Source organism: Arvicanthis niloticus, chromosome 3 (genome assembly GCF_011762505.2).
Source record: "Arvicanthis niloticus isolate mArvNil1 chromosome 3, mArvNil1.pat.X, whole genome shotgun sequence".
Lineage (NCBI taxonomy): Eukaryota > Metazoa > Chordata > Mammalia > Rodentia > Muridae > Arvicanthis > Arvicanthis niloticus.
This window is the reverse complement of record NC_047660.1, coordinates 33415463-33440289: the sequence shown is the minus strand read 5'-3', so window position 1 is coordinate 33440289 and position 24827 is coordinate 33415463.

The window sequence follows — 24827 nt, the reverse complement described above, 5'->3', positions numbered from 1 at the left end:
AGTAGCCTTCAGATAAGATGTAGAACTCTCAGTTCCTCCTGCACTACCCCTGCCTGAATGCTGCCATGATTTTACCTTGGTGATAATGGACTGAGCCTCTGAATCTGTAAGCCAGACCCAATTAAATGTTGTCCTTATAAGAGTTGCTTTGGTCATGGTATCTGTTCACAGCAGTAAAACCCTAACTAACACAGTAACAAAAATGAAACTAGAACAACATGTGATATAGTTCTCACTCTGGCACTCTGTAAAGTCAGAGGTTGATTGCCTTAAGGTCACTTCTTGCTCTGAATTCCCTGTAATCAATTTAGAAATGGGTGAAGATGTTTTAAGTTCAACAAGAATAGATCATCTGTGCTTCTTGCCCAGCACCAACTTACATGTTTGACAATATACACAGAGACAAAGGGTATTAAAGACAGAAGATCTGTTTCTCAGGTGGATTTGCTTATACAACTTCAGAAATTATCTCATAGAGTCTAATCTCTCCTCTGTTTAGAAGGATCCTTCATAAATGTGAATCTTTTACTGTTGGCTTTGTTTTTATAAACACTTTTATCGTTTTCTTTATATTTACTAATAAGTCCATACTTCTCACCATAATGTTCAATATTACCATATGCTGTCATCCCATTGTTACTTTCTGCTTATTTCCCTAATATTGCATTATTTGCTAAACTACTTGATATTTTTATCAAATCATTGAATACGTTACATTATTTCTTAGATCTACGGTCTCATACATACCCTCTGCCACTACTTCATCTGTACAAATGGCACTCTATATTGAAATGGGGTTTTCAAATTGTGTCTAAGTTGTTTATTGGCTGATCTCTGTGTGAGCTTGTTTTCCTTTCCTCTTCTTCACTGTCTACTGGGCAACAGCTGAAATTTACAGCTTGCCTGCCCTGGTATATTTCTTTTAAACTCTAATAATAAGTTGCAATACAGAGGGAATGAAAGAAAAATAGAAAGACATAAAAAGAAAAAGAAGAAAGAAAGAAAGAAGAACTGGTTTTACCACTGACAACAGAAAATACCTCAAAAAGTATTCCTTGGTTCCTGAAGGTAAAGAATTCTGTTTTAGGGGCTGAAGAGTTAGTTCACTGGTTAAGAGCACTAGCTTCTCTTATAAAGAATACAGGTGCTGGGCAGCAGTGGCGCACGCCTTTAATCCCAGCACTTGGGAGGCAGAGGCAGGCGGATTTCTGAGTTTGAGGCCAGCCTGGTCTACAGAGTGAGTTCCAGGACAGCCAGGGCTACACAGAGAAACCCTATCTCAACCCCCACCCCTCCACCCCCCAAAAAAGAATACAGGTTTGGTTCTTAGCACACAAATTATGCAACTCACAACTGCTTGTAACTCCACTCCAGGTCATCTGATATTGTTTTCTGGCCTTCAGTGACACCAGCATACATATGTCTACACATATATAGATGTAAGTAAAAAAATATCTTTTTAAAAACCTCCATATATCTTTTATCATCTTATATCATTTTCTCTTCTGGTATATTTCTTAGTAAATTATAAACCGAATATGAGTAGGGATTACAGATGACTTAAATGCATGCTTTCTAATGTAACACAATACCCATCATGCCAAATGAAGAAGTAATGATTTGAACTTGAATCCTAATTCTGAGATTTATTAGCTATACAATAATGGAAAAATTACTTATCATTCTTTGTATGAGTCTCCTTGTTTCTACGTATAAATCTTAGGAGTGAAGACTCTATGTAGGCACCAGCTTGACTTTTCTCTATCCAGTGAGTTGTGTAGATGTTGTCTTCAGCAATAGAGACTAATGGTTAGTTTGGAAAACGAGACAAATAGCTTTGACAATAGCCTTGGTTGTCTGAGGGTTCCCAATGGGACCCTTTTAGCCAAAAATTGGATTAGATATAACCAATTGCAGTACTGGAAACTTCATTTGGTGATGAGAGAAGTTCAGTTGGGGCTCTGTTTCCCCTGTTATTCAAGCAATTTCATTCAGATTGGCTTCATACATGTATATGTGTTTAGAAAGATTTTATTAGGTTTTCATATGACATTTCAAATAGCCCTTATTTTAAGTGTCCCTTCCTATATTCCCTCCCTTGTCTCCATCTTTACTCTTCTTCATTTGATCATTCAAAATCAGGTCCCTCCCCCACCTCCCTCATGCATCCATAACTATTCTATTTCCTCTTTCTAGGGAGATCCCTCCCTCTCTGATAGTCTCTTACTCAGTAGAAAAACTATGTTCATCATTGAAGTATGAACTTGATCAGAGCAGGAGAAAGAAAATTGACATTAATTCCATTGGGTAAAAAGTTATCATTGCATAAGCATTCATATAAGTCCTTTGCACTATGTGGTCTTTCCCATTATGCCATTATATATACTGTCCTTTTATATTGATGGCCTCCATGTACTGATGGCCAAAAAAGGACACAAACAACATCAACTAGCAAGTCTATGAAATCTCTTTTGAACATGTGACCTCTGTCTCATACTTTATTCTCAGACCCTTTCAAGAGTCTAAGAGGTTCTGTGATGTTTTCATATTCTACCTTGATGACAGAGACCTCAAGTCTGCCCATTATCACTACAGTTCTTAGACAAAACAGCTATATTACCATGCCCCACTTCTGCTTTCTCTGAGGGTTTTCATAGCTCCCTGAGAAAATAAGGAGCTCCTACGAGACTGATTTAGGAAGCGAGATCCAAGTACATTTGGCTTTCAGTCTAACAACATTAAGACTGGCTCAGTTATTCCCTATGTGAATGACTTTATTGAAGACTGTAAATTTTATTGGCCAATTGTCACTTCTTCAATACAACTGCCCTCATTTCTAGTCTCTCTTCCTTTGTTAATGAATGGAACCAGGAGAGGATGAATGGTCCATGAGACCTGATATGACTCAATGATAAATTTACCATAATATGTTTCTCAACACTATCTTTGGGCTTTTGAATTTGAAACTGAGATGATAATATTTTGAAAACCAAGAATAAGTCCCGGTACTTACTTAGAATAAAGTAGATTTTTTATTTATTACTTTTACCATCGAGAATGAGAATTGATAAGTAAGCTGATTGATGTCTAAACCATGGGCTATCTAACACCCATACTTTCAAAGCCAATCTTGGTATCAAGTCAAGATGATTACTTTCCATATTGTGAATCTACCTATGTCAGTCAAAAAATCAGTTATGAGGAGTCAATATGGCTTCTGAGAAAACAATGAAGACATTAGCTCCTGATGTCAGAGCTATACTAGTGCTGAAAAGCCAACAGTATTGGTGAAGTGGGCTGTTCAGGCTCATGTGTTTGAACGCCTGTTTATATTTGGAGGGCTATAGAACCTTTAGGAGGTGGCATCTGGCTGGCAAAGGTGGATGGGTTTTTCTTGTTTCTGTTTTTTTCTTTTTTTGAGGGTTTTAGCCCAGCCTCACATCTATCCTGGTCTCTGCCAGTAGATGAAAAACTCTGGCCAACATATCTTACCTTTAATGCCATGATAGACTCTACTCTTTAAAACACCAATCTAAAATAAACCTCTTACCAGGTCTGGTGCCTATAATCCTAGTTACTTGAGGCAGTATTATCACACAAAGTTGAAGTCCAGTCTGGGAAACAGTGTTTTTTCACAGTCACTCTGAGTAATGTAGTGAGACTCTGTCTCACAATATGACTCGATAAAATAATGCTTGACTGACATGAAGGAGCTTCTAGGTTCAATCCAGAAGAGTACCAGAATACATAAGTAAGTGAATAAGAGGAGGTCAGTGAGTAAATCAGTACATAAACTGGCCTCCTGCCCCCAATCAATTCTTTCAGGTGTTTGGTCATGAAGAAAAGAAAAATGAACTAGCACAATGATGTCTAAGCACACTGTCAAGTCTGTACAATATTTAAAGGAGGAACTATCATGCATTTTAAACATAAAAGTAGACTTTGATGAAACACCATTTCATATACAGAGAGGCCTGAGGCTAAACAAAACATCTGATCTTTGTAATCATATAATCCGATGGGTTTGGGGATGACTGCCGTTCATGAAAGATGAAATCATGAAGACAAATGAGAAAGCCGGTTACAAATCAATATGCAAAACAGTCAGTGCATCAATCAGTAGCTCTCATAACAGTGCTCCAGGAGAAACCCCCACACAGTGGAGATAAGCAATACAAATGAAAAATAAAGCCATGCATATTTACCTAATGTGCTGATCTAAAGACAGGGAAATCGAAGTCCAAGGTTACAGAAAGATACTCAGCCTCCAGAACACACAATCAACTTCAAAGGAAATAATATTTATGCATGCATATTTACACATGTATAACCTCTATGTGATTCTATGTCCAAAGGCCAAGAACTTTTTTTTTCTAGCCAAAACAAAACAGTGTCAAACAGTAATAACTTTTTTTTTTCTGAAACATTAAGGCCACAAGTGATTTGCATTCATCCATTGTGAAATGAAAATAGAACTTGTCAGCTTTTCATGACTAGGACATAAATCTTTATGCCACCTACATGGCAATGATATACAATGCCACGTCAAGTTAATCACATCTAGTGGTGGGCAGATGTAAATAGAAAACTTGACAATGCAGAAGAAAAGCCCTTATAGACTTCCAGGTATAAATGTGGAAATTGGAATATGGGTTATAAGCTTTATAGTTACAGAGCCAACACTCTATTTCATATACTTTGAAATAAAATTTGGACTGATGGTTTGTGACCAGACATAGTCAAGAATGATAGTTTCTTTCTTAAGAAAAAAAGTTTCCTGAAGGTATCAGAAGAAACAGGTCTATTCAAATTTATTTTTTAAAGAAGCCTGAATCAACTAGTAACGGCATCCCAGTAAGAATGTGTTTCATTTCCTGATAACTATTTTGAAGGTAAATAGGTGCTTATGTAACTGCTGAAATACTTGTGGGTCTATCATCTCTATCTGCAGGAAATATATGACTCTTCAATCTCAGAGCATACTGTGTACTCTATACAATACAGATTTCCTAAAATATCTGCTCTGGCTTAGGACAAAGAAAATAAAGTGTATATTCTTAGCATAAGGTGCTGCTGCACACCCAGTTCCTGTTGTATGTGGCTAAAGACAGATCAGACCATTGTTGAATTTTTTTTTTCCAGCCAAAGAACACTTGCTGGCACAGAGGAAACGAACTTGAACAGATTAAAATAGACAAAGAGTATTAAGGTCAGCCCTATCTTGGCATGCTCACATTTATCTCCCATTCTGCATAGGCAGAGAATGTGGACAAATTGTCTTAATGGTGTGAAGAGTGACCTTATCTTCTGTTCAGGTCACAGACATCTGACACTCACACAATCACTTTGCCACTTGAGGAGCTGCCTCCTGCTACTGAGCTGGAGTCCTGTGAGCTGGTCCCCTTGCAGACATGACTGTAATTCTGGCATAAAACTGAGTCTTCAAAACCATAATAGAAGGACATGCACATAAGGCTGGACTGGCTGTTTCTTCTTACTTAGCATGTCAGAACGTCATTTATTGTAAATTAAAATTATGCTATTAGACTTTCCTGTGACTCAAACCTTCTATTAAGTGAACTAAAAAATTAGTAACTGTTGCTTTCCTGAAAGATCTCAAATGACCTTGATTTTCAGTTAGCTCTCATTATTTCCACCTTATTCTTCTTTGGGCTTGGGTGACCTTGTCTCAACTAGATCTCGAGAGCTGAGTTTCCCACTATCCGAATTCAATGCAATACCGTTAAGACTCATTTTCCTTTCCTAGGGTTGGTTAAGTAGCAATGGGTTAGGATCACATCAGTTTTACTGAAGCTGAACCCTGTGGTTTGTCTCATATTTTATAGCATTGTTAAAGATTATATTCACGGCCTCTGATAAGCTGGACTTTAAAAAACTTTTATGGACACATCAAGGCCTGGCATTTATTGTGTTCTTGCCTCTTTCCGTTTTCTCTGGAATAATTTAAAAACCAATTCATGAAAAGAAATCCATTATACTGTATTGTTCTCACTATTGGAAAAAATAAATAAAAATATACGCCTAAATTTATGTAGCTCTTTGGAAAAAATATTGTGTGCACTCTGATACCGTTAGTGTGGCTTGCCAGACTATAACATGAGCTCTCTAGTGCAGCTTCCTGTGGGTTGGTCATCTATCTCAGCTTTCCTTTTGTATCTCTAATTCTCTGTTTTTTTCTCAGTGTCTTTCATATAAAGTATACTGTCATAACCTATAAATGAAAAAATTTGGAAACTGCAATGTTATGTTCTTTTTGAATGTATTTATTGTGGAAATTTTATTTATAGTAGGTAGGTCTTAACCATTGGCTTTGTGAAGCTTGAGTATTTCAATGTAAAACTCAGTTTGGTATATATTTGTGAGAGCGCATTTATGTAGGCCTGTTGTAATAGATTCATTTAGTTCTATCTTAAAAATGTAGCGAATGTCTATCATATCTCAATTACTCTTCAAGGCATTTAAAACAGAGTAGCAAACAGGAAAGAGTTCCTTCGTGATGGAGTTTGCATTCTGGTAAAGGGTACAGTTTCTGTCAGGATTCAAGGGCATATGCGACATGCTCTCATCACAAGGTAAGCACTCTATATAGCTTTATACTATGATGCCCATTTGAAGCTATTTAAAAACTGGTGAGAAATACTTTATCAGAAAAAATTCTTGCAAATGCTACTTCTGAAGCTTGTTATTTTAAGCTGAAATGATACAGCTAGAAATCTAATGCAACCTGATGCATATTTTTATTCTGTATAGTAGGTTAAATATGGGTCAGCTATGTCACTCAGAAGGTAAAGGTGCTTGTTGCTAAACCTGTTGACTTGACTTTGATCTCTGGGATTCGCATGGTGGAAAGGCAGAACCTGCCCAAGTTGTCCTATGACTTCCACTTATTGTGGTCCCACAATAAGTAAATAAATATTGTAAAATACAAATTGAACAACTTTGAAATTGCATTTCATCTATGTATTCTATTCTATTGTGTTCTACAGAAGAGTGGAAAGGATATGCATACTACATTTCATTAATTAATTTAAATTAATTCCTCTGTATGGAAACTGACAAGTCCTTTATGATTAATAACCCAAGATTGGCTGTTTGTTATAGAGAAGTAGTTAAGATCTGATCTTCCTGTTGGAAGGTTGTAAAATAAGAGATTTCTGTATTACCAAGGGTGAGGTTAGCATTTTGTACTACTCAAATATCAGTTGATTGGGTGGCATCCAGCCATATATTGAAAGCCAATCTATTGTGTCTACTGACATAAATGTTAACCACATACAAAATACAGAAACACTCAGAGTAATATTTTTGGTCAAATTAATTACCTCGGCACCACAAGGCCACATCAATTTGACGGATGAACCTACTCTATACCATACCAAACAACCTGTTCTTTAAGGTTATATTCAAGGTTTGTAAGAATTAAACATTAGACAAACATCGGGAGCCCATTTAATAGATTTATAGAGTTCTATATTAATAAATACATGCTTCCTTATAGAGTTAGCTATTGAGCTTTCTTTGTCATAAAAGTTATCCAATGGCTGTAGTATTTATTTATTATATATGCATTATTATGGATTTATTGTCTGGGAGGCACTGTGGTCAATCAGTGTTTATATTAGAAGAAAAAAACCTGAAACATAAAGATATTAGACAATATCATCACCATTTTTCTAAGAATAACATGAAAATTGTTCAGTAGAAATTATGTTTTAAATAAGCAAATAATGTCTCTAATAATTTCAATAATACTATAGGTTGTCTTACTGAGAATAAACTGTCCAGTTTATTGAAGGATATTGTCATTTTTCATATTATTATATATTCATTAGTCTTTCCTTATACATGGGCTCATATTCCACAGTTTCCTGAGGTCAAATATGGTCCAAAATACTGAATAGAAATTTGCAGAAGAAAATCTGAGGAGAAATTTTTCATAATGTTTGTGAAGAAAGAACTTTCTGCCAAGGATTTAAACTTAAAAATATTTTTTGACCATCTTTGGTAATCATTTGAAAAATATTCTTAGGATTTCTAGCACATACAGTGTTAAAATTATAAGGGAATATTATAAGTAATTATATTATAAATTTTTATTAGGAATGTTGTTACAATTTTGCAATTTGTCTCCTTAAACATCTCAAAAAGAAAATATTTTGACTTATTATTTTTAAATTTTATCTTTTATTAAAACCTTACATTATTTGTTCTTCTCCAACTCCTCACATGTCTCTCCTGGTTCATGTATCCTCTCAAACTAATAACTTCTTTTTCTTTAATTACTATTGTTACATATATATATATATGCAAATAAATGTAAAAATGCAACCCACTGGGTAATTCAGGGCTGACCATTTGGTATTGGATAACTAATTAGGGACACATCCTCAGGGAATACTAATCCCCCTCTCTCAGCAACTGTTGCTTGATTTTAACTCTTAATCTAGGGTGGGACCCTAGGAGGTATCTCCCACCCATGTTGGCATATTGACTGGTGATATCACACTTCAGATCTTTTTGAAGCAGCCACTGTGTTGAGATCTCATGAGTGTATCTTTCCTGTCTTATGCAGAAGATACAATCTTGAAGAAGATTTCCTAGTCCTCTGGCTTTTAAATCTTTCCATCCTGTTTCCTAATTCCATCTTCTTCCTGATGCTCCCTTAGGTTTATGTGCAGGAATTGTCTTGTAAGTGTATCAGCCGAAGCAAGGTAGTTGTTCTCTGCATTTCCCGAGTTGAGGCTTTCTGAAATGTTTTCCATCTGCTGCAAACTTTTATTGATGAGAAGTGGGAGCTACACTACCCTGTAGGTTTAGAACATAGAAATTGTAGTAGTTTAGGAAAGTTACAATAATAAGTTCCCTAAGATTCATGACCTCCTTGGCTTAGAGTAGTTGGCTGGGTTTAAGAGTACCGGGCATAATTTTCCCCCTGTGAAATGAGTTAAATATTGGTAAGTTAGAACTTTGGAAAATCACAACGTTCCTAGGGTTAATTTTAAGTGTTCTCTGATGTCTCTATTTTTAACCACAGGTAGAAATACTGAAAACATGTGACCATTCCTTTCATTGTTATTCATCATTTGTTTAACAGACCAGAAAGTTTATTCTCAGAGAGCCAACCTATAGTGTTAGTAAAGTTATTATAGGCATTATTTGCATATTTAAATAGAACAAGATATGATATTTTGGTAGATACAGTTATAATCTTTGGATACTTTTGAATCACCAGAGTTGCAGCTTTTTGAAAGGCAAATTCCATAGGCTATTTTGATTCTTAACTAAGTTCCTGTTGACTTATTTACAAAGGATTATATGATACTGATATTAATTGTTGCTTCACAGTTGTGTGATTTCATTCTTTATTAGTAATGCTTCATTAAATCTAGTGGGACCGTAAATGATGAATGGCCAAAGCAAAATTCATCACTGAAATTGAAAGGTAAACGAGCTTCCTCTTCAGTAGTGAGAATAGAAATCAGTGTGAGGTAAGTATGCAGGGTATCTTTCCTCTGTACTAAAGCAAAAGGGACATTCTGGAGGATGTATAATAAATTCTGTTACTGATGTCATTTGTTATCTTGATTATTGCAATTAGACAGACTCTCAAAACAGTTTTATTTGCTCTTCTCTGTTGGTGTAGATATTGAGCACTTCAAATATTTATTTTTCATTTATATTTCTTCATCTGTGAGCTATTTAATCAACTTATTTGCCAATTTGTTAGATAGTTTACTTTTTTGGTGCTTAATTCTTAAGTTTTTTATATTTGTTTTTATTTTTTAATGTTTTAACTTTTTCATATATTACACCCCAACTGCATTCCCCCCCCCCTCCATTCCCTCTTCTGTCTGTACCACCCCTTCCTTAGATCCACAGCCCATCCTTCTCACCCCCAGATAAAGACAGGCCTCTCAGGGACTCAACCAAACATGGCATAATAAGCTATAATAAGACCAGGCAAATACTATCACATCAAGGCTGGACAAAGCAACCCAGTATGAGTAAAAGAGTCCCATAAGTAGGAAAAAAGTGTCAGGTACAGCCCCTGCTTCCACTGCTAGGATTTGAGAGCACCAAGCTACTCAACCCTAACATATGTACAGAGGACATTCGTCAGAATCCCCTACAAGCTCCCTGTTCTCTATATATTCTAGATAGAAGTCCTATGCCTGATGTGTAGTGGAGAATTTTCCTATTCAATATCTATCTCTTACCTCTGATGATATTTTATTTTACTGTGCAGAAGCTATTTAATTTCATGAAACCTTATTTGTCAAGTCTTGGGATTATTTCCAATGTTTTTAGAGTCCTACTCAGAGAGTCTTTGGTTATGCCTGTATCTTGATGTATATTGCCTGTTTCCTTCTTAGCAGTTTTAAGATTTAAGAAGATGCAGGATGTATAGGCTACCTATGCTCATGGATTAGCATAATTAATATTTTAAAACTGGCTATACTATAAAAATTAACCTATATACTCAGTGTAACACCTATCAAATTTGTAGTTACATTTTTCAGAGAACTAAAATGCAATGATTTTGAAATTTATGTGGAAGTACAAAAGACCACAAATAGCCAGGGCAAAACAAAGCAGAAAGATCAAAGCAAATGGCATCATCGTATTCGATTTCAATTCACAATATGGAGACATAATGACAAAAACTATATGGCGCTGACACAAAAATAGACATTTGCATCAAGGGAATAAAATTAAGAGCCCATAGATAAATCCATGCTCCTACAGAGGCCTAATTTATAAGAAAAATGTAAAAAAATAATCTAACATATATCTAGAAAAAGACATTTTAAACTAAACATACTTGTCAGGCTGTATTTCCATTTGTAGGTGAATGAAGTATATCCATATCTTTTACCCCGTACAAAAAGCAAAGCAAATCCATTAAAGACCTTAATGTTCCAAATCGATCTATCTATCTATCTGTCTGTCTATCTGTCTGTCTATCTACCTACCTATTTGTTGTTAACGATAACTGTACCAGATATGTTTATGAGACAAGGAAGATATTATACCATCTATTGCTCTAAGAGAGACTGAGTATCATTCTTGAAACAAAAAGTGGGAGAGTTGGCAAGCACTTGTAAGTTTATGTAGTAGAAAAGTCCTGGAAGAATGCATTATGGTAGAAGTCTGTCAGTGTGGTTACTCTGTCTTTGTTTGCTAAATAGTATTTATTGACGTTAGACCCTTATTTTTACAGAGGTTGAAGACAAAAGATACCATCTCACTTGGTGATCATGTATCTCAATGGGATGGCTCCCAGGTCCTAGAGAAAGACATTGCAGCGTGTATAGCTAATCCACATCTCAAAAGATAGGAAAAGAAATTTACATTTCCAACATGTCTAAAAGAATGTTGACATAAAAGACATGGATCTAGAGTCTAGATCCATGAACAATGATCTAATATTTATTTAGTATTTATAAGGTGAACAATGTTTAATATTTATTCAAAGTGAAGCTGAAAGTCCCTTAATTTCCATTGGTGTTGAAGTCACTTTATGAAAGACTCTGCTGCCTTTGAGTCTTCATGCTCTCATACTAATCCAGGAACATTTGCATTTTTATACCTATACTTACATGGTCTTCTGCTTCGAATAATCTTTGCTTTCTTTTTGTGGCTAAATTGGATATGTTATCTAATATTAAACAATTATTGTATCTGTTGATATTTACTAGATATGGAAAAATAATGAACAGTCTAGAATCTCACCTGCCCAAGACAATAAAAGTACATGTATATGTGGTGGTTAATATTGATTTCAACTTTTTTATTGGATATTTTATTTACATTTAAGATGTTATCACCTTACCCCATTCCCCCCGCTACCCAGGAACCTCCTATCCCATCCCCCTTCCTCCTACTTCCATGAGGATGTGCTCCCCCCTCTCCAACCTACCCACCCTCTATTTCCCTCACACTCAGTGTCCAACCTTCATGGGACCAAGGATCTCTTCTCCCACCTGTGCCCAACAAGGCCATCCTCCCATGCATGGCTGGAGCCATGGGTCCATCCCTATGTGCTACCAGGCTGGTGGTTTAGACCTTGGGAGCTCTGGTTGGTTGGTATTGTTGCTCTTCTCATGGGGCCTTAAATCCTTTCAGCTCCTTCAGCTCCTTCTCTCTAACTCCTCCATTGGGAACCCCTTGATTAGTTCAATGGTTAGCTGTGAGCATTCACCTCTGAATATGTCAGACTCTGGCAGACCTTTAAGGAGACAGCTATACCAGGCTCCTGTCAGCATGCATTTCCTGACATCAATATCAGTGTCAATCTTTGGTGATTGCTCATGGGATGGATACCCAAGTGGAATGGTCTTCAGACCGCCCCTCCTTCAGTTTCTGTCCCACATTTTGTCTCCATATTTGCTCCCTAGAGTATTTTGTTACTCCTTCTAAGAAGAGCTGAAGCACCCACACTTGGTCTACCTGCTTCATGAGCTTCATGTGGTCTGTGAGTTGAATCTTGGGTATTGCAAGCTTCTGGGCTAATATCCAATTATCAGTGAGTGAATACCATGTGTGTTCTTTAGTGATTGGGTTACCTCACTCAGGATGATATTTTCTAGTTCCATCCATTTACCTAAGAATTTCTCGAATTCATTGTTTTTAATAGCTGAGTAATATTCATTGTGTAAATGTACCACATGTTTTGTATTTACCTGATGACTAAGGATGCTGAACATTTCTTTGGGTGCTTCTCAGCCATTCGAGTTTCCTAAGTTGAAAAGTCTTTGTTTAGCTCTGTATCCCATTTTTAATAGGGTTATTTGGTTGTCTAATTTTATGAGTTCTTTGTATATATTGGATATTAGCTCTCTATTGGATGTGGCATTGGTAAAGATCTTTTCCCAATCTGTTGGTTGCCATTTTGTCCTATTGACAGTGTCCTTTGCCTTACAGAAACTTTGCAATTTTATGATGTCCCATTTGTCAATTCTTGATCTTAGAGCATAAGCCATTGGTGTTCTGTTCAGGAACTTTTCCCCTGTGCCCAAGGTTCTTGGTTCAAGGTTCTTCCCCACGTTTTCTTCTATTAGTTTCAGTGTATCTGGTTTTAAGTGAAAGTCCTTTATCCATTTGTACTTGAGCTTGGAACAAGGAGAGAAGAATGGATCAATTTGCATTCTTTTACATATTGTCCTCCACTTGAACCAGTACCATTTGTTGAAAGTGCTGTCCTTTTTTCATTGGACAGTTTTAGCTCATTTGTCAGAGATTAAGTGACCATAGGTGTGTTGGTTCATTTCTGGGTCTTCAATTCTATTCTATTGATCTTCCTGCCTGTCCCTGTACCAATACCATGCAGTTTTTCACTATTGCTTTGTAGTACAACTTGAGGTCAGGGATAGTGATTCCTCCCGATGTTCTTTTATTGTTGAGAATAGTTTTCGCTATCCTGGGTTTTTTGTTATTCCAAATAAATTTGAGAATTTCTTTCTAACTCTGTGAATAATTGAGTTTGGATATTAATGGAGATTGCATTGAATATGTAGATTGCTTTTGGCAAGATGGCCATTTTTACTATATTAATTCTGTCAATCCACAAGCATGGGAGATCTTTCCATCTTCTGAGATCTTCCTTGATTTCTTTCTTCAGAGACTTGAAGTTCTTGTCATACAGATCTTTCACTCACTTGGTTAGATTCACACCAAGGTATTTTATATTATTTGTGACTATTATGAATGATGTCATTTTCCTAATTTCTTTCTCAGCCTGTTTATCTTTCGAGTAGAGAAAGGCTATTGATTTGTTTGAGTTGATTTTATAACCAGCCACTTTGCTGAAGTTGTTTATCAGGTTTAGGAATACTCTGGTGGAAGTTTTGGGGTCACTTAAATATACTAACATATCACCTGCAAATAGTGATATTTTGACTTTTTTTTTTCCTATTTGTATCCTTTTGACTTCTTTTTATTGTCTAATTGCTCTGGCTAGGACTTCCAGTACTATATTGAATAGGTAGAGAGAGAGTGGGCAGCCTTGTGGGATTGCTTCATGTTTCTCTCCATTTAGTTTGATGCTGGCTACTGGTTTGCTGTATATTCCTTTTACTATGTTTAGGTATGGGCCTTGAATTCCTAATCTTTCTAAGACTTTTACTATGAAGTGGTGTTGAATTTTGTCATATGCTTTCTCAGCATCTAGTGATATGATCATGTGGCTTTTTTTTCTTTTAGTTTGTTTGTATAGTGGATTACATTGATGGATTTCTGAATATTGAACTGTCCCTGCATTCCTGTGATAAAGCCTACTTAAATCATGATGGATGATTGTTTTAATATGTTATTGAATTTGGCTTGTAAGAATTTTATTGAGTATTTTTGCACCACTATTCATAAGGGAGATTGTTCTGAAGTCCTCTTTCTTTGTTGGGTCTTTGTGAGGTTTAGGTATGAACATGATTGTGGCTTCATAGAACGAAATGGGTAGTGTTCCTTCCATTTCTATTTTGTGGAATAGTTTATAGAGAATTGGTATTAGGTCTTCCTTGAAGGTCTGATAGAATTCTGCACTAAAACCATTTGCTCCTGGGCTTTTTTTGATGAGGAGATTTTTAATGACTGATGCTATTTCTTTAGGGGTTATGGGACTGTTTAGGTGGTTTATGTGCTCCTGATTTAACTTTGGCACCTAGTATCTGTCTAGAAAATTGTCCATTTCATCCAGATTTTCCAGTTTTGTTGAGTATAAGCTTTTGTAGTAGGATCTGATCATTTTTTGAATTTCCTCAGTTTCTGTTGTTATGTTTCCCTTTTCAGTTCTGATTTTATTACTTTGGATACTGTCTCTGTGTCCTCTGGTTTGTCGGTCTAAGGGTTTATCTCTCTTGTTGATTTTCTCAAAGATCCAGCTCCTGGTTTTGTTGATATTTTGTATAGTTCTTTTTGTTTCTACTTGGTTGATTTCAGCCCTGAGTTTGATTATTTCCTGCCGTCTACTCCTCTTGGGTGTATTTGCTTCTTTTTGTTCTAGAGCTTTCAGGTGTGTTGTCAAGTTGCTAGTGTGCTCTCTGCAGTTTCTTTTTGAAGACACTTAGAGCTATGAGTTTTCCCCTTAGCACTGCTCTCATTGAGTCCCATAAGTTTTGGTATGATGAGCCTTCATTTTCATTAACTTCTAAAAAGTCTTTAATTTCTTTATTTCTTCCTTGAACAAGTCACTATTGAGTAGAGTGTTGTTCAGTTTCCATGTGTATGTGGGCTTTCCATTGTTTTTGTTATTATTGAAGACCAGCCTTAGTCCATGGTGATCTGATAGGGTGCAAGAGATTATTTCAATATTTTTGTATTAGTTGAGGCCTGCTTTGTGACCAATTATTTGGTCATTTTTGAGAAAGTATCATGAGGTGCTGAGAAAAAGGTATATTTCTTTGTTTTAGGATGAAATGTTCTATAGGTATCCGTTAAATTCATTTGGTTCATAACTTCCACCAATTCCATTGTGTCTCTGTTTAGTTCCCGTTTCCATGGTCTGTCCATTGCTGAGAGTGGGGTGTTGAAATCCCCCACTATTATTGTGTGAGGTGCAATGTGTGCTTTGAGATTTAGTAAAGTTTCTTTCATGAATTTGGGTGCCCTTGCATTTGGAGCATAGATGTTCAGAATTGAGAGTTTATCTTGGTAGATTTTTTCTTTGACAAGTATGACGTGTCTTTTCTTAACTTTTTTGATAACTTTTGGTTGAAAGTTGATTTTATTCGAAGTTAGAATGGCTACTCCAACTTGTTTCTTGGGACCATTTGCTTGGAAAATTGTTTAATAGCCCTTTATTCTGTTATAGTGTTTGTCTTTGCCGCTGAGGTGGGTTTCCTGTATGCAGCAAAATTCTGGGTCCTGTTTCTGTATTCAGTCTGTTAGTCTACGTCTTTTTATTGGGGAATTGAGTCTATTGATGTTAAGAAATATTAAGGAAAAGTGATTTTTTTCTTCCTGTTATTTTAATTATTGGAGGTTTAATTATGTTTGTGTAACTATCTTCTTTGGGGTTTGTTGGAAGATTACTTTCTTGCTTTTTCTATGTTGTAGTTTCTCTCCTTGTGTTAGTTTTTCCATCTATTATCCTTTGTAGGGCTGGATTTGTGGGATGATATTTTGTTAAATTGTTTTTTTCATGGAATATCTTGGTTTCTCCATCTACAGTGATTGAGAGATTTGTTGGGTACAATAGTCTCGGCTGGCATTTATGTTCTCTCAGTGTCTGTATGATATCAGTGCAGGACCTTCTGGCTTTTATACTCTCTGGTGAGAATTCTGGTGTACTTTTTATAGGTCTGCCTTTATATGTTACTTGACATTTTCGCCTTACTGCTTCTAGTATTTTTTCTTTGTTTTGTACATTTGATGTTTTGATTATTATGTGGCAAGAGGTATTTCTTTTCTGGTCTAAACTATTTGGAGTTCTGTAGGCTTCTTGTATATTTAAGGACATCACTTTCTTTAGGTTAAGAAAGTTTTTCTCTATAATTTTTTGAAGATATTTACTGGCCCTCTAAGTTGGGAATCTTCACTCTCATCTATACCTATTACTCTTAGGTTTGGTCTTCTCATTGTGTCCTGGATTTCCTGGATGTTTTGGGTTAGGAGCTTTATGTATTTTGCATTTTCTTTGACAGTTGTGTCAATGTTTTCCATGGTACCCTCTGTACATGAGATTCTCTCTTCTATCTCTTGTATTCTGTTGCTGATCCTTGAATCTATGACTCCTGATCTCTTTCTTAGATTTTCTATCTCCAGGTAGTCTCCCTTTGAGATTTCTTTATCGTTTCTACTTCCATTTTTAGATTCTGGATGGTTTTCTTTAATTCCTTCACCCATTTGTTTGTATTTTCTTGCAATTTTTAAAGGGATTTTTGTGTTTCCTCTTTAAGGGCTTCTACCTGTTTACCTGTGTTCTCCTGTATTTGTTTTTTTTCTTTTTCTTTTTTTTTCCATTTTTATTAGATATTTTATTTATACTTAAGATGCCATCCCCTTTCCCCATTCCCCCCCCTTAGAAAACACTTATCCCATACCCCTTTTCCTTTTTGCATTTATACATTTTTTTAAAAATATTAATCATAGGCTTTATAAGTTTGGTATTGTTCAATAGAGGTGTAACCCACTACCCAACCTAGATATATAAACTATCTTTGACTGGTGGAGATACATGAACATCTGCCTCCCTGTCTCCCCCCTCTTTCTCTCTTTCATCACCTAGCTTCTCCTCTCCTTCTCCTCCTCTTCTTAATCCTTCTCTTCCTCTCAGTACTCCTCCCACCTTAGCTCCTCCTACATATCACCCTTCCTGTTAAAATGAAACTTTTCTCTCAAAATACAATTAGAGCATAATTATGCCAATTTGTACCAGTGAGGTACAAGATAGTCCTAATAACCAGTCCATCATTTTGTTGACTAACCAGAACCTCTGTCATCTATCCTAACTAAAACATTGAGTTCTGAACCTGGCTTTAGGATGAATGTCAGCTGATGACTATCCACTCAAATCTTTTCTCTCAAGGTAAATAGCCAGGATTGGCTATGAGGCTATAAGTTTTCAACCCCGTCAGAAATCCAGAATGACTGAGTTAACTATAATTGTGGGAAGCACAAAGCATAGCTTCTAAAACTTAGCCAATTTATAGAGACCTCTGAACACCTGGACAGTCCCTCTACTTCAAATGTTGGATCATCTGTTCTTCTGCCTTCTGGCCCAGGATCACCTGACAGGCCTTAGTGCTGCAGAATTATTAAGGGCTGATTACTCTGTGTAGGCAGATATAATCAGTCGACTATTCTGCAAGTGTGTCCTTTTCTGTACAGTAATTTGTCTGTAGAAGGAAAGAGGCAATTCTTGCCTAGTGGCTGTCTCACCACAACTGGAGTAACTCCAAGGATGCTCAATTTCTTCTTAGAATTCAATATAGGAAGCTGTCCGTAGCAGACAGGTCTCTAATGAAAATGAAGATTAATACAGAAATGTTTGTGATGTCAATTCTAAGGATTTCTGATGTTTTGAAAACCAACTATCCATGTAAGGTAATCTGGACTGTTGCCTGTTAACTCCACTCAGCTATTTCTAAATAAAACATAGAAAACACCCTTATAATAAACTCCAAGTCATGAATTTGCTATAGTCCCTTAACTCACAGGCTGACCTTCTCAAATCAGTTAAAAAAAGTTAAAGAAGGACTGGGTCTAAGCCTTGTATTCCTAAATGTGTTATACTGGTACAATGCCTATGAGAGTAACAATATTTATCTCACTTTTATATCAATAAGAAGCTTGTACCAATGAAAACCTTAAAATTTGTAATCAAAGTAAATTGGTGCCATTTAAGAATTTATATCTTCATCTTGATAATAATTGTACAGATTTCTACTAATAGGTTATGGCTATGCAATAAATCCTAGCTAATCCTCTCTATTCCTACAAAACCACTACTTTTCCCTAGAAAGACAGCCCATCATTTACCACCTTAGTCCCCAAGCCCAGGGAATAAGGGCGCTGACTCATCATTAGCTTCTTCAAGCTGATTATGGGCGTTGAGATATTAGAAGAGGAGTGGGGGTAAGAGCAAATTGACAAGCCTCTGATGCTGTGTCTTCACTGCCTCCAGAGGGAATTCCCGGACCTCAGAGTTTTGAGCAGGTCTGCCCAGCTTGCTTGTTGAGTAGATACACCAAGGCTGATCATTCTGCAATATACAATTCTCAAAACAAATTTTAGTATCAAGATAGGTTTTTTTAAAAGGGGGCTGACATTTTATTAAGGATGTTGGTTCTAACCGCTTTTCTTTTTCCCCCCTCTTTTATTGGATATAATATTTACATTTCAAATTTTATCCCCTTACCGAATTCCCCCCACCACCCAGGAACCCCTTATCCCATCCCACCTCCTCCTGCTTCTATGAGGGTGTTTACCCACCTACCCCTCCCCACCCTCAGATTCCCCACCCCCCACTCAGTGCTCAGCCTTCAAGGTACCAATGACCTCGTTTTCCACCTATGCCCAACAAGGCCATCATCCCCTACATATACAGATGGAGCCATGTGTCTCTCCATATGTGCTCCTAGGCTGGGGGTTTAGACCCTGGGAAGCTCTGGCTTGTGGTATTGTTGCTCTCCTCATGGGGCCACCAACCCTTTAGGCTCCTTTGATCAGATTAATGGTTAGCTGAGAGTATCTGCCTCTGGGTATGTCAGACTCTGGGGGACCTCTAAGCAGACAGCCTTATCAGGTTGCTGTGAGCTTTCCCTTCCTAACATCCATATCAGCATCTATTTTTGGTGACTGCACATGAAATGAATACCCAGGTGGAATGGTCTCCATACAACCTCTCCTTCAGATTCTGTCCCACACTTGTCTCCATATTTGCTCCCTTGGGTATTTAGTTATTCCTTCTAAGAAAGACCTAGGCATCCTCACTTGTTCTTTCTTCTTCATGAGCTTCATGTCGTCTGGTAGTTGAATCTTTGTTGTTTCAAATTTTGGGCTAATCTCCGCTTATCAGTGAGTAAATACCATGTGTGTTCTTTTGTGATTGGGTTACCTCACTCAGGATATTTTCTAGTTCCATCCATTTACCTAAGAATTTCTGGAATTCATTATTTTTAATAGCTGAGTAATATTCCATTGTGTAAATGTACCACAGTTTTTGTATCCATTCCTCTGTTGAAGAGCATCTGGGTTCTTTCCAGCTTTTGGCTATTATAAATAAGGCTGCTATGAACATAGTGGAGCATATGTCTTTGTTATATGTTGGGGCATTTTGTGGGTATATGCCCAGAAGTGGTATAGCTGGGTCCTCAGGTAGTGCTATGTCCAATTTTCTGAGGAACTGCCAGACTGACTTCCAGAGTGGTTGTACCAGCTTGCAACCCCACCAACAATGAAGGAGTGTTCCTCTTTCTTCACATCCTCGCCAGCATCTACTATCACCTGAATTTTTGATCTTAGCCATTCTGACTGGTGTCAGGTGGTATCTCAGTTTTGTTTTGATTTGCATTTCCCTGATGACTAAGGATGTTGAGCATTTCTTAAGGTGCTTCTCGGCCATTTGTGTTTCCTCAGATGAGAATTCTTTGTTTAGCTCTGTACCCCATTTTTAATGGGGTTATTTTGTTGTTTGGCATCTAATTTCTTGAGTTCTTTGTATATATTGGATATTATCCCTCTATTGGATGTAGGATTGGTAATGATCTTTTCCCAATCTGTTGGTTGCGGTTTTGTCTTGTTGACAGTGTCCTTTGCCTTACAGAAGCTTTGCTATTTGATGAGGTCCCATTTGTCGATTCTTGATCTTAGAGCATAAGCCATTGGTGTTGTGTTCAGGAACTTTTCCCCTGTGCCTAGGTATTCGAGGGTCTTCCCCAATTTCTCTTCTATTAGTTTCAGTGTATCTGGCTTTATGTGAAGGTCCTTTATCCACTTGGAGTTGAGCTTTGTACAAGGGTATAAGAATGGATTAATTTGCATTCTTCTACATGTTGACCTCCAGTTGAGCCAGCACCACTTGTTGAAAATGCTGTCCTTTTTCCACTGGATGGTTTTAGCTCCCTTGTCAAAGATCAAGTAACCATAGGTGTGCGGGTTCATTTTTGGGTCTTCAATTCTATTCCATTGATCATCCTGTCTGTCTCTGTACCAATACCATGCAGTTTTTATCTCTACTGCTCTGTAGTACAGTTTGAGGTCCAGGATAGTGATTCCCCCAGAAGATCTTTTATTGTTGAGAATAGTTCTCGCTATCCTAGGTTTTTTGTTATTCCAAATGAATTTGTAAATTGCTCTTTGTATCTCTATGAAGAATTGATTTGGAATTTTGATGGGTATTGCGTTGAATCTGTAGATTGCTTTTGGCAGGATAGCCATTTTTACTAAGTTAATCCTGCCAATCCAGGAGCATGGGAGATCTTTCCATCTTCTGAGATCTTCTTCAATTTCTTTCTTCAGAGACTTGAAGTTCTTGTCATACAGATCTTTCACTTGCTTGGTTAGATTCACTCCAAGATATTTTATTTTATTTGTGGCTATTGTGAAGGGTGTCATTTCCCTAATTTCTTTCTCAGCCTGTTTATCCTTTGAATAGAGGAAGGCTACTGATTTGTTTGAGTTGATTTTATATCCAGCTACGTTGCTAAAGTTGTTTATCAGGTTTAGGAGTTCTCCGGTGGAAGTTTTAGAATCACTTAAGTATATTATCATATCATCTGCAAATAGTGAAATTTTGACTTCTTCCTTTCCTATCTGTATCCCTTTGACTTCCTTATGTTGTCTAATTGCTCTAGCTAGGACTTCCAGTACTATATTGAATAGGTAAGGAGAGAGTGGGCAGCCTTGCCTAGTCCCTGATCTTAGTGGGATTGCTTCAAGTTTCTCTCCATTTAGTTTGATGTTGGCTACTGGCTTGCTATATATTGCTTTTACTATGTTTAGATATGGGCCTTGAATTCCTGATCATTCCTAGACTTTTAATAGTGGGAGATTTCAACACCCCACTCTCAGATATGGACAGATCATGGAAACAGAAACTAAACTGAGACACAATGAAACTAACAGAAGTTATGAACCAAATGAAGGGATTTTGAATTTTGTCAAATGCTTTCTCAGAGTCTAGTGAGATGACCATGTGTTTTTTTTTTCTTTGCGTTTATTTATGTAGTGGATTACATTGATGTATTTCCGAATATTGAGCCATCCCTGCATTCCTGGGATAAAGCCTACTTGATCTTGATGGTTAATTGTTTTGATGTGTTGTTGGATTCGGTTTGCAAGAATTTTATTGAGTATTTTTGCATCAATATTCATAAGAGAGATTGGTCTGTAGTTCTCTTTCTTTGTTTGGTCTTTCTGTGGTTTAGGTATGAGCATAATGGTAGCTTCATAGAATGAATTGGGTAGTGTTCCTTCTGTTTCTATTCGATGGAATAGCTTGAAGAGGATTGGTATTAGGTCTTCCTTGAAGGTCTGAAAGAATTCTGCACTGAAACCGTCTGGCCCTGGACATTTTTTGGTGGGAAGATTTTTAATGACTGTGTCTATTTCTTTAGGCATTATGTGACTGTTTAGATGGTTTATCTGCTCCTCGTTTAACTTTGGTACCTGGTATCTGTCTAGAAAATTGTCCATTTCATCCAGATTTTCCAATTTTGTTGAGTATAGGCCTTTGTAGTAGGATCTGATGATTTTTTTTAACTTCCTTTGTTTCTGTTGTTATGTCTCCCTGTTCAGTTCTGATTTTATTAATTTGAATACTGTCTCTGCACCCTTTGGTTATTCTGGCTAAGGGTTTGTCTATCTTGTTGATTTTCCCAAAGAACCAACTCCTGGTTTTGTTGATATTTTGTATAGTTCTTTTGTTTCAACTTGGTTGATTTCAGCCCTGAGTTTGATTATTTCCTGCCGTCTACTCCTCTTGGATATATTAGCTTCTTTTTGTTCTAATGCTTTCAGGTTTGCTGTCAAGTTGTTAATGTATGCTCTTTCCAATTTCTTTTTGTGAGCACTTAGAGCTGTGATTTTTCCTCTTAGTATTGCTTTCAATGAGTCCCAGAAGTTTTGATATGATGTGTCCTCATTTTCATTTAAATCTAAAAAGTCTGTAATTTCTTCTTAATTTCTTCCTTGACCAAGTTATCATTGAGTAGAGCATTGTTCAGTTGCCAAGTGTATGTGGGCTTTCTGTTGTTCTTGTCCATGTCAAAGACAAGTCTTAATCCATGGTGGTCTGATACGGTACTAGGGATTATTTCAATCTTTTTGTATCAGTTGAGGCCTGTTTTGTGACCAATTATATAGTCTATTTTGGAGAAGGTACCATGAGGTGCTGAGAAGGTATATTCTTTTTTTTTTTTAGGATGAAATGTTCTATAGATGTCAGTTAAGTCCAATTGGTTCATAACTTCTGTTAGTTTCATTGTGTCTCGGTTTAGTTTCTGTTTCCATGATCTGTCCATAGCTGAGAGTGGGGTGTTGAAATCTCCCACTATTATTGTGTAGGGTGCAATGTATGCTTCAAGCTTTAGTAAAGTTTCTTTTATGTATGTGGGTGCCCTTGCATTTGGAGCATAGATGTTCAGAATTGCAAGTTCCTCTTGGTACATTTTCCCTTTGATGAATATGAAATGTCCTTCTTTATCTTTTTTGATTACTTCTGGTTGAAAAAAATGATTTTATTTGATATTAGAATCACTACTCCTGCTTGTTTCTTGGGACCATTTGCTTGGAAGATTGTTTTCCAACCTTTTACTCTGAGGTGGTGTCTGTCTTTTCCACAAAAGTGCATTTCCTGAATTCAGCAAAATGTTGTGTCCTGTTTACATATCCAGGCTGATAGTCTGTGTCTTTTTATTGGAGAATTGAGTCCATTGATATTAAGAGATATTAAGGAAAAATGAGTGTTGTTTCCTGTTATTTTTGTTATTGGCAGTTGAGATATGTTTGTGTAGCTACCTTCTTTTAGGGTTGTTGGAAGATTACTTTCTTGCTTTTTCTAGGTTGTAGTTTCCCTCCTTGCATTGGAGTTTTCCACCAATTATCCTTTGAAGTGCTGGGTTTGCGTTGAGATACTGTTTAAATTTGGATTTGTCCTGAAATATTTTGGTTTCTCCATCAATAATGATTGACAGTGTGGCTGGGTATAGTAGTCTGGGCTGGCATTTGTGTTCTCTTAGGGTCTGTATGATATCGGTCCAGGACCTTCTGGCTTTTATGGTCTCTGGTGAGAAGTCTGGTGTAATTCTTATAGGTCTGCCTTTATATGTTACTTTGCCTTTTTCCCTTACTGCTTTTAGTATTTTTTCTTTGTTTTGTACATTTGGTGTTTTGACTATTATGTGGCTGGAAGTATTTCTTTTCTGTTCTAAACTATTTGGCGTTCTGTAGGCTTCTTGTATATTTATGGACATCTCTTCCTTTAGGTTAGGGAAGTTTTCCTCTATAATTTTGTTGAGAATATTTACTGGTCCTTTAAGTAGGGAGTCTTCCCCCTCATCTATACCTATTATCCTTAGGTTTGGCCTTCTCATTGTGTCTTGGATTTCTTGTATATTTTGGGTTAGTAGTTTTTTGTATTTTGCACTTTCTTTGACAGTTGTGTCAATGTTTTCCATGGTATCTTCTGCACATGAGATTCTTTCTTCCATCTCTTGTATTCTGTTGGTGATACTTGTGTCTATGACTCCTGATCATTTCTTTTTTTTTTAGGTTTTCTATCTCCAGGGTGGTCTCCCTTTGTGATTTCTTTACTGTTTCTACTTCCATTTTTAGATCCTGCATGGTTTTGTTTAATTCCTTCTCCCGTTTGGTTGCATTTTCTTGCAATTCCTTAAGGAATTTTTGTGTTTCCTCTTTAAGGGTTTCTATCTGTCTACCAGTGTTCTCCTTAAGTTCTTTGAGAGTGTTATTTATGTCTTTCTTAAAGTCCTCTATCATCATCATGAGAAGTGATTTTAATTCTGAATCCTGCTTTTCTGGTGTGATGGGGTGTTCAGGGCTTGCTATGATGGGGGAACTGGGTTCTGATGATGCCATGTAACTTTGGTTTCTGTTGCTTAAGTTCTTGTGCTTGCCTTTCGCCATCTGGTTAACTCTAGTGCTGCCTGTACTTGCTGTCTCTGACTGAAGCCTCTCTTTCCAGTTATCTCACTTGTGTCTGATCTCCTAGGTGTCCAGATGTCTCTGTGATCTTTTCCAGCTGCACTGATTGCAGTGGTACCTCTAGGATGCCTCAGGATATGGTGCCTCCAAGGTAGCAGTCCAGCTAGGTGTCTGCTGTTTTGGGTGCAGTGTCTCCTCTAGGATAT